Source organism: Bufo bufo, chromosome 8, assembly GCF_905171765.1.
Source record: "Bufo bufo chromosome 8, aBufBuf1.1, whole genome shotgun sequence".
NCBI classification, from domain to species: domain Eukaryota; kingdom Metazoa; phylum Chordata; class Amphibia; order Anura; family Bufonidae; genus Bufo; species Bufo bufo.
Genome location: NC_053396.1, coordinates 219926797 through 219938218, shown reverse-complemented (window position 1 = coordinate 219938218; position 11422 = coordinate 219926797). Strand labels below are relative to the sequence as shown.

Sequence of the window (11422 nt, the reverse complement as noted above, 5' to 3'; positions counted from 1 at the left end):
GTATAATGCTTCTAAAATTGCTAAGTAACCATGGCAGCCAGGACTGCAGTAGCGTCCTGGTTGCCATGGTTACCGATCAGAGTCCCAGCGATTAAACTCTCAGGACTCTCCGCTGCCACCAATGATGGGGGGGGGGGTTTTAATTAGGAGGGGGGGGTTGAGGGGAGGCCGCACTGGCCACCAATGAATGTAATACAGGAGAGGGAGGGGGGGCCGCACTGGCCACCAATGAATGTAATACAGGGGAGGGAGGGGGGCGGGCCGCACTGGCCACCAATGAATTTAATACAGGGGAGGGAGGGAGGGGGGGCCGCACTGGCCACCAATGAATGTAATACTGGGGAGGGAGGGAGGGGGGTCCACACTGGCCACCAATGAATTTAATACAGGGGAGGGAGGGGGGGGCCGCACTGGCCACCAATGAATGTATTACAGGGGAGGGAGGGGTGTCTGCCCCCTCCTGCCTGGCTGCACCTGATCTCTTACAGGGGGCTATGATACGCACAATTAACCCCTCAGGTGCGGCACCTGAGGGGTTAATTGTGTGGATCACAGCCCCCTGTAAGAGATCGGGTGCTGCCAGGCAGCAGGGGGCAGTCATGTACACAGTTCTTAGTATATTCTAACTTGAAGCGTCCCCATCACTATGGGTACGCCTCTGTGTTAGAATATACTGTCGGATCTGAGTTTTCACGAAGTGAAAACTCAGATCTGAAAAAGCTTTTCTGCGGATCCGTCTGTGTGAAAGTAGCCTACGCACACGGAACACGGATGTGCATCCGTGTTTTTTCACTGACCTATTGACTTGAATGGGTCCGTGAACCGTTGTCCGTCAAAAAAATAGGACAGGTCCTATTTTTTTGACGACAGGAAACACGGATCACGGACGCGGATGAACAACGTTGCATTTTCCGAGTTTTCAATGGACCCATTGAAAGTGAGTCCGCAGAAAATCACGGAAAACTGAGCAACGGACACGGATGCACACAACGGTCGTGTGCATGAGGCCTTACCGACAGTCCCTTTTCTAGTAAATCGCAAGAAACTGAAGTTTCAATTATTATTTTTTATAATAAGATTTTGCCGCAATGAACCTTTCATCTCATTCTTCATTCTTGATTCCTTCCATGTGGCGGTCGGACGTCTGTCATGGAGAAGTCTTGATGAGCTGCACTGAGGAATATCAATCAATCAAGTTCACAAAGATCCTTCGCTTCGGTGTTAAATGAGGATGTGAGGATAAGATGAGGCAATTATGGAGGAAGGAAACGGTTAATAAAGTAGTAGTAGTAGTAGAACCGGAAATGAGAGCACTGCCGGGATGGCGCAATTTTTAAGGTGTGATGTCAATGGAGGAAAAAAAAGTTGTCATGTAAAACACCATAAATACCACAAAGCAAAAACTAATATAAAATTTGTTTAAAGATTTTCTGCCATGAACACATTTTACAATTTTCAAACCAGCGCCTGGATCTGAAGACTTTTGCAATTGCATGTAATTAAAAATGTATTATAGCCACCCCGCTATTCAATAAAATGTATCTGTATGGCGCCACCTGCTGTTTGTTTATTGCTTATTTCTTGCCACCTGACTGAGATGGTCGCACGTGCTCGGTTTAAACCTTGACCTGTCACTAGCCATATCTTCTGTTGGATGCTGTGTCAGTTACATGAAGAAAGCTACGGCAGAAAGGACACGCCCCCTGGAAAAGGAAACACCCCCTGAGCTGCCAGCCTGAAATAAATCTAGCAGAACAATTGGAGCAATGAATGAGGAGATCTCTGGATCCATGTGAGCTGGTTCTAGCTGTTAGGAAGGTATTGTCATGTACTGTATGATGTCTGATTTTCATTTTTTGCATCAATCATGGCATAACCCCTTTAAGGCTACCGCTGTATGATAAAAGGAGGTTGCTCCTTATTTGGGAAAATTGTGGCGCTATGGGAGAGTTTCCAGGGGACTGGTGACTTTTTTATACAGCGATAGCAGTACGGCTTTACCAGCTGTATAGATCTATCATGGAATCTTAAAGGGGATGTCCAGACTAACATGTACCATTACCGTTACCCTAATATACCTTGTCTTTCCATTCCTCCCTACGATCAAGATCTCTGCTTGCTTTCATTGAAGAGGCATTTCTAGCTTACATCCAGAAGCTAGAAACATTTGCCCTAGGATATGTTCAAGTGTCAGATTTGTAAACACCATGCCACAAGGATTACCCCCAGATCTGCTACCCCCATTCAATATGTCTAATCCACATGGTACTCCCCCAATTTTCCCATGCGGAAGCCGGATCCTACAGGATTGTTTCCTTCTTCCACAGCACAGATAAAAATCCATGCTGAATGAGGATGTGGAAATGCAGAATGTTTGCGGATTTTATGCAAATTTTAGCCACGAATTTACACTCAAATTTAAATAAAACCTAAACATGTGACCGAGCCCTTGGAAACATTTCAGAAGACAGAGGCATTGAAGTTCATGGGGCGGAGACCTCCATCGGTCGCTCGGATGCAGGGCCCAGGCAACTGCTAGGACCATATTAAAAAAGAGGGACCTCATTCAGGTTGGCTCATCTTAGTTCCTTAAATAAAGTCCCATAAACATTACCAGACCATGGGGCAAGAAGAAACCATGGATTCATGCGATCTCCTCCCTGCAGGCAGAAATCAAGCCTGGTCCTATTGGACCCTCTGGGATCTAGGTTTTGGGAGCAGGAGGAGGTGGCGGTGTGTACTTCTGCTGGAATTCTGCTCCAAATCAATGCACGTAACACAACGTACAGTAGAGTATGGCTTTTCAACATTGCCCCCTAGTGGCCGCACTATAGGAAATACAATGGAAACAAATATATATTTGATTAATGAAATCGTTTAAATATTTTCTCTTGTTAGTTTCAGCTTCATCCTTATCTATATTAGTAAAGTTAACTAAATAATTTTAGGCAATTACTCCCCTGCATAGTTCTGTCCCTTTCTAGCAGTCTACGATTTTAGACGATATATTGGTCACTAGGTGGCTGCATGTTTTCTACTGTATTATTATAGATAATATATAAGCCACTAGGTGGCAGTGTGTTCTATACTGTATTATTTTAGATGATATATTGGCCACTAGGTGTCAGTATATTCTGTACTGTATTATTCTAGATAATATTTTGGCCTCTAGGTGGCAGTATGATGTGTGCTATATTATTTTAGGTGATATATTGGTCACTAGGTGGCTGCATGTTCTCTATTGTATTAATATAGATAATATATAAGCCAGTAGGTGGCAGTGTGTTCTATACTGTATTATTTTAGGTTATATATTGGCCACTAGGTGTCAGTATATTCTGTACTGTATTATTCTAGATAATATATTGGCCTCTAGGTGGCAGTATAATGTGTGCTATATAATTTTAGATATATTGGTCACTAGGTGTCTGTATGCTCTTTACTGTATTATTTTCCATGATAAATTGACCACTAGGTGGCAGTGTGTTCTGTACTGTATTATTCTAGATAATATATTGGCCTCTAGGTGGCAGTATGATGTGTGCTATATTATTTTAGATGACATATTGGTCACTAGGTGTCTGTATGTCCTGTGATACTAGTGTATATAGCTGGCATTGCCTGGGTGTACATCTACCTATATAAATATTTTTCTAATGCAATTTCTCACCTAATAATGCTCATTGTTGTCTTTGACCCAAATCGAGAGGTAAAGAAAACATCCACCATTTTCTTTCTATTATTTATGTTTTTTTTCTTTATACGCTTCCATACACATTAGTGCATTGTTAAGCGAACCCACTCTTTTTTTTTCACTTTTTCACATGCTTTTCCGTGCATATTGTCAGAAGATAAGGTAATCTCGCTACGTGTGCTGTCTAAAAGACAAACGGTTTGTTGTCTATAGCAACCAATGATGCAGCATGCAATTTATACACTAATGTAACTGCTGAGGCACTGCTTCTCACTCCGCCTCTCATCTCCCTGCATGCGCTGGCTAAAAGGCAAACTATTTATTCCCCATAGCAACCAATCACAGCACAACTTACATTTTTCCCATGTAAACAAATCATAGCATGGCTTTTATTTTACTACAGCGCTTCTTACAATACCGTAGACCTGTGTTTACCAACCTGTGACTCGTCAGCTGTTGCAAATCTACAACTCTCATCTTGATCTGATGGCTACAGACAGTCAGGGCATAATGAGAGTTGTAGTTTTGCAACAGCTGGAAACCCACATGTTGGTAAACGTAGATCTGCTATGGGCAACCAACAGTTTGTCTTTTAGAGATCACATACAGGGAGATCAGAGGCAGAGTGAGAAGCAGGGAGGTTACCACTCTGAATCACACAGGACCTTATTTTCTGACACCATGCAGGAAGAGGCACATTGAGAATTGGTGTAGTAAAATGAAAGCTGTGCTGTGACTGGTTGCTATGGACAACCAACAGTTTGTCTTTTAGGCAGCACATGCAGGGAGATGAGAGGCAGACTTAAATGCAGGGAGATGAGAGGCAGTGAGAAGCAGCAGTTACACTTACATTAGAACCCTGCCTGGACAAGAACCTGCCCCCTACCAACCATAAAGAGTATATGTACCAAGTTTGCTGGAGATACATCAAGGCAGAGAGGAGCCTATGCAGAACAAACACACACAGTATATAGATTATTCTCCTCTCCTGTGTTGCATGATGTATTCGCCACTAGGAGGTGCCACACCTTTCCCTTTTTCTGGATAGAGCTATGATTTCAGCTCCTGCCCTTCTAATTATTCGACAACATTACATAATATTCTGAGTTGTATAGGAATAATTAACCCATTTCACCAGTCCCGTTTTGTAAGTACTTCCCCTATTACTATTCCTAACAAGATAAAATACAATTTCCCAGCCGGTTGGGTGTGGAAGCTGAAAGCTGATTCATACCCAAATTTCATTCAGTGTATTCAAACTGAAAATATCCCAACTATTGACAGCGCACAAAACGGAGACGTGACTTCAAAATGTACAAACAATTGAAGAATGTGTCAAACTGGTTTCTCGGGGAATATATTTACAAAGGTGGAAATGTCACACAGCGGAATGAAAGTCTCGCCGTCCTCTTCTCAAGGTTCAGTTGCTGCTTACTTCACGGTATTCATCTATAATTTATGTCATGTTAACTGTAGTATTGCTTCCTGTAAATCAGCAGGTGTCGACCCAAAGTGTCAATGAACAGATTTGTCTTTGGCTACTCCTATGGGCAAATTCTAACTTGGCCTTCACCCTTTCACCCCTGTACAGGGATCTGGACTCTGTTGCAGGGGAACCACCAGGCCGCTATCTCCTTGAATAAGAGGATCAAGAGTTACCGATGTGAAAAACCAACAAGGTCAGGCATGGACAGGCCCAGGTCAGAACAGATCCAATCCGATAAATGATCCAAAGGTCAAGGCAAGCAGAACAGCGTCAATATGGGACTTAGGTCACAGAAGGTCCAATCCGTTAAACAGGCAGAGATTGTGCACAGGAAATCAAAACAGAATAACAATGCAAGCTACAGAACCTATTGCTCAGGCACCTTACCATAGGGCCCTTTAAGACAGGAAACCGAGCACCCATGAGAATGCAAAGGCAAAGAGGGCAGCGGAGGCTTAAAAGGCAGAGGAGTGCACACTCCAGTGGTTGCGCCTACCTGGAGGAGAGAGGGAAAGTAGCCAGAGCTACTGGATGGGTGAGTGTTCCAGCAGCCATGCCAAGGAAAGGCGAGACACCAGCAAGCACGGACCATTGGTGTAACACTTACAATTAGCTTATGAGAAATTAATTTATGTTAATAATGCAATTCATTTTAATTTCATTTTATTATAATTGAATAGCTTAATAATTTCAACATTACATTTCCTTTCCTTAATTAGCCAAATTGTTTTATTACCCAATGATGGACCTGACTCTTCAATTGTGAACCTGGATCTTCCATAGTAGCCCTTGTTCTTCTTTGCTGGATTGAGCTGTTTAGTGGTGGACCTGGCCTTTCCAAAGTGACTCTTGTTCCCATGTTGGACTCTGCTCTTCTGTGGTGGACATGGCATTTCAGTGGTAGACCTGGTTCCTTTATAGTATACCTGGGTCTTTAATGGTGAACCTGTCACTTCAGTGGTGGTTCTTTAATGGCAGACCTGACTATTTCATAGTGGAATCTGGTACTGCATTTTTCAGCCATGATCTTCAGTGGTAGACCTAGCTTCTCTGTGGTAGACATGGCTGAACTCTGTTTCTTTTAAGAGGTGGATCTGACTCTTTGGTGATGGACCTGGTATGTCAGTGGTAGATCTGGCTATTTAGTAGTGGACCTGGCACTTCCATAGCAGCCCTTCTTATTCTGTGGTGGACATGGCCTTTTGGTGATCAGTGGTAAACTTAGTGCTTCAATGGCACATTGGGACTTTAGTGGTAGACAATATGACTCTTCTGTGGTGGACCAGGATCTTAAGTAGTGAACCTGGCATTTTACTGGTGGACATGGCTTCAGTGGTGGACCTCAGCTTCTCAAAGTGAACTGGGTTTTTCCATGGGGATCTGGTTTCTTTATGGTGGATCTATTTTCTGGTGACCATGTTTTCCTATAGTGACCTTGGCTCTTCAGTGGTGAATCTGGTACTTCATTGGTGAGCCATGAGCTTCACTAGTAGACCTGGATTTCTGTGGTAGACCTGGATTTTTGTGGTAGACCTGGCTCAGCTCTGGTAGATCTTTCTTTTAAGTGGTGGACCTGACACATTAATGGTGGATCTACAGTAACTGTTCAGTGATGGACCTGGCACTTAAGTAGTAGATCTGGCTATTTAGTACGGAGCCTAAAATCTCCTTGGGGGCCCTTGTTATTCTGTGTTGGACATGGTCTTTCGGTAGACATCACTCTTCAGTGGTGGACTTAGCACTTCAGTAGTAAATTGGGCTCTTTAGTGGTAGTGGTATAACTCTTCAGCGGTGGATCTTTTGTAGTGACCTTGGCACTTTACTGGTGGACGCGACTCTTCAGTGGTGGACCTGGCATTCTCAAAGTGGTCTGGTTTCTTCTATAGGGATCCGGTGTCTTTATGGGGGATATGTCTCTTTTATATGCATATGGTGGATATGTCTCTTTTATGGTGACCATGCTTTCCTATAGTGCATCTGGCTCTTCAGTGGTGGAACTTTCTCTTGCATGGGACATCTGTTGTGCTATTGTCCTGAGCACACAGTTTAGGCCTGTGGACGGCTGTTCCGTAGAAATGAAAGCCAAGAATCTATGAGTCAGCTTTATTGGATCATGGTGCAGGTTTTAGAAGTGTGCAGAACTGTGTGGTTGAGCGGGTCTACATTCCTCCATGACCTAGTATTCCATCATGGCCCTGTGTGGATGTTTATGTGTGCTGAAAACCACTGACAGAGTTGCATAGGACATGTCCACTACATTCCCTTCATATTCTGTATGACACTGTCTTACATGGACGGTGACTATGCCTCCACTCATGTCAAGATGGAGGAGATTGCGCTTAACCCCCCTGGTCACCATAGCCTTTTGGCTCATGGCCATTGCTGGAGGTTTATAGGAACAGGCAGACATGAGAGCCGGCGCATTGTCAGTAACATAAGGAAAAAGAAAAAGTAACACACTGGACAATTTTAGCAAAACCGTCTGTTCAGTCCAGTGGGTTGACCAGCTTAGATAAATTCTGACCACAGCACTCCAGGTACGTGTAATATATTAACTTTTATTTATCTATCCAGCAATACATTCACGGTGCGGCCAACGTTTCCATCTATTCCCTGGACCTTGATCACATCCTAAGAAGAGAAGAGCCGATCCTAGCTGGGGGACATCTGTTGGTGTCTAGGTCACTAGTGTAGAACATAATCTAGAACATTAGTGGTGGGTGGTTTTCTCTCTTTTGGATCCACAAAATGGGTGAGCTGCTCTCATTGAAGTTCATTCCACAGAAGATTCTGGCCACTAGGTCCAAGGGCCACCCATACAATGGAGCCGTCTTGTAGATTGCCACAATGCAGTTGGAAGGTGGCGGAATTGACCTCTCTGGACCTGCCCCAAGCTGGGGCGGCGATGCCAAATATTCCAGACTGAGGGAACACATGTTTAACTAAGTCTATTAGTCTCACGAGAACGGCACAGGTGCGGGGCACCATGAGGCAGAGCTACATGATAAAGGGGTGCCCCTTCTGTACCCTTTATCAGGACGTACCACTGCACTGGCATAGCTTAGTAAAGACATTGCATCTGGGCCATGTCCGTGCCATCACTGCACAGTACCTACCTAATACACACCTGCAGTTGTCCATATCCATGTGTCACTGATAGACCTGGTTTCCTCCTATGGGGGAGAGGGATCATTTGGGCCCCTTAGGCTCCAAGAACCTGCTAAATGCAGCCTCTGCACCTAGTATAGGCTCTATGACCGATCACCACCACATGTCCTCATCTCTTCTACCACCAGTCAGGGGCGGACTGGGAACTTAAAGTGGCCCTAGGAAAAAATACTGAAAGTGGCCACGTTTTGTAGTCGGGTCCAAATTGATGTAAGGCAGGGCCGGCAATACCATATTGCGGCACATTATACCGCCCCAACAGAGCCAAATACCACAGTCCATCACAAAACACATCATACAAACTTCCACTGGCCGGCCATGTGGAGGGCTCAGGCGGCCCCCTGGGCATCGGCCCACCGGGAAATTTCCCTGTAAGGTCTATGGCCAATCCGTCCCCGCCACCAGTGACCAGCCTGGAGAATCTCATCCATCAGAAGAGATCTACCAAGCATTTCTCCCCGATTCCTGGGCATCTCATGGGGTTGGGAGCCCTGCTGATAAATAATGTATGCACCTAACACCAGCCTGTATGATCCAGAGCAGTCTGCAGCGGAGTGTCAGCTCCTGGACCTAATAAAGACCAAGCTAGTCACCCTTGTATTACCTGTCTGTCCACTAATATACATAATATCCAAACAAACAATATTATAACATACACAATCTATAGGAAGTCTGCAGTAGATTGTCAGCTCCTGGGCCTAGCACAGACCTAGATACCCTGCTGTTATTACATTGTTACCAGCCTATCAAAATATTATAAACCCCTAATCCTAACATACACAAGGCAGGCACAGTCTACAGGAAGTCTGCGGTGGAGTGTCAGCTCTTGGGCCTAGGACAGGTGACTGCAGCCCCTCCCCACAGATAACATTCTGCTTATCATTTCTGTGCTAGACTTTGACTGGAACTGCCCAACACCCAGCAGCTCTAGGACCCAGCAGTCTACTAGGGCTGGGCGACTGGCACAAAACTCGGCCAATCAGGCTTCAGGATCTAGAGAAGGGGCGGGTTTGGCGGACAGGTCAGACCAATAGAATAAGCGTCCTTTTCCAGCTCGTGACGTCAGAGGGGGCGAAATTAAAGAAACCGAGATTGCCCGGAGCTGAGGACCGGGCTGATGAGCAGAATGGCCCTTGTCATAGATTAGTGGCCCTGGGAGGGTTGTGGGCGGGGGCCCCCGGCGCTGGAGCCTTGTGATTAATCTCTCCTGGAAGCCGAGCATCTCTGGAAGGAGCAGGAACTGCAGGTGAGGAGGGGATGGGACACATTGTAGCCTCGCACGTCAGATGACACATTGTATCAGGGCAGAGTGATACATTGTATCCGGCGCGGGGAGTGTGAGCGAGGCCCAGAGATCCAGGCAGAGCAGGAGATCTACTGGATCCCGAGCAGAGGTCAGAAGGGAGGAGGGTGTGGGGCTCAGCATGGGGGTCCTCTGTCTGTAATGGGGGGGGTCATATACAAGGGCTGATGAGCAGCAGGGTAGAGCATGGGGGTCCTCTGTCTGTAATGGGGGGGTCATATACACGGGCTGATGAGCAGCAGGGTAGAGCATGGGGGTCCTCTGTCTGTAATGGGGGGGGTCATATACAAGGGCTGATGAGCAGCACGGTAGAGCATGGGGGTCCTCTGTAATGGGGGGGTCATATACAAGGGCTGATGAGCAGCAGGGTAGAGCATGGGGGTCCTCTGTCTGTAATGGGGGGGGGGGTCATATACAAGGGCTGATGAGCAGCAGTGTACAGCATGGGGGTCCTCTGTCTGTAATGGGGGGGGGGGGCACCGGGGTACAGCATGGTTATCCTCTGTAATGGGGGTGGGGGTCATATGTGTCATATACAAGGGCTGATGGGTACACCATGGGGAGGGGGTCAGCTATCTATAATGGGAGTGGGGGGTCATAGACAAGGGCTCATGAACAGCAGGGTGCAGCATGGGTTCCTCTGCAGGGGGGGGGGAGACAGCAGGGTAGAGCATGGGGGTCCTCAGTCTGTAATGGGGGGTGGTGAGGAACAGCAGGTTACAGCATGGGGGTCCTGTGTCTGTAATGGGGGTGGGGGTCATATACAGGGGCAGGTACACTATGGGTATGCTCTATCTATGGAGGGTTGTATGGCTCAGCAGTGGGGGGTGCTCTGTCTATGATGGGAGTAGGAGGAGGTTGATATACCAGGGCTGGGGATTAGCAGTCTACAGCATGGGGTATGCTCCAGCAATGGTGGGGGTGGTAGTAGATCACATACAGTGTGAGTATGTATACAGGGCAGGCTTTATTTCGGGAGGGTGTTAATGGATCACATCCTAGACTCCAGCATGGGGGAGCCATGCTCCTGTGCAGTGTGACAAAGGGATGGGGTGGGACATCTCTGCTTGTCGGAGGACTCCTCTCCCCCACCCCCTATAGCACATTATCTCTCTCTTCCTCGCTTTTCATGCATTGCCAGGATTTGCTCCAGACAGGAGGGTTGAGCGGCTTCTGCAGGAGCCTGGGTGGGCTCGGCGCCGGAGACAGAACCGGGCCAGGCCTGCTGCTCCGCTGTAAATCCTGGCTATAGACCTCTGCACAGCAGAAAAGGGAGTGGTGGTCTCGCACGCCTGGGTGGTGGAGCCGATGGGTAGTTGTGAAGGAAAATGGTTGTCTTATTGTGGCTGCTCATGTAGATTATGGGGGGGGGTCCTTGACTCAGTGAGGAGGGGGGTCGGGTCTTTATGTAGTGTAAGGGGTAACGCCTTGTTTAGATGCAAACCGATCCTAAGTCTACATACAGACCCCGTTTACTGCCGAGACCCCTAGTGACACCTTGAGGGGGGCGTTCTTCCTGTGCATTTGTTGTAGTAGTCGCTAGGTGTGATGTGTATCCAGCGGTACACACGGCAGCGTGCGGCGCACACCAGCGCTACACACGGCAGCGTGCGGCGCACACCAGCGCTACACACGGCAGCTCGTCCTGTCCCAGGGGTTATTAGGACTGTGCCTTGAATTCCAGGAGCCGGTTTTGTGGAGGTTCTTCCTGGTAGGTTAATTAATCCGCTGTCATTGAGAACTGATTGAGAGATTCATAAATCAGGCGGGA

General features: G+C 46.8%; 1 protein-coding gene across 2 annotated transcripts in view; it reads left to right on the top strand.

The window, feature by feature from the left end:
* Window positions 1-9442: 9442 nt before the first annotated feature.
* Window positions 9443-11422, top strand: part of ZDHHC9 (zinc finger DHHC-type palmitoyltransferase 9) — a 47525-nt gene continuing 45545 nt past the window's right edge. Inside the window, exon 1 of one of the 2 annotated variants that reach the window (XM_040405013.1) lies at window positions 9443-9594. The gene's annotated coding sequence lies outside the window, so the exon portion shown is untranslated. Of the gene's footprint in view, window positions 9595-9660; window positions 9743-11422 lie in introns of those variants that run through there. The other variant, XM_040405014.1, reaches the window with a different exon arrangement.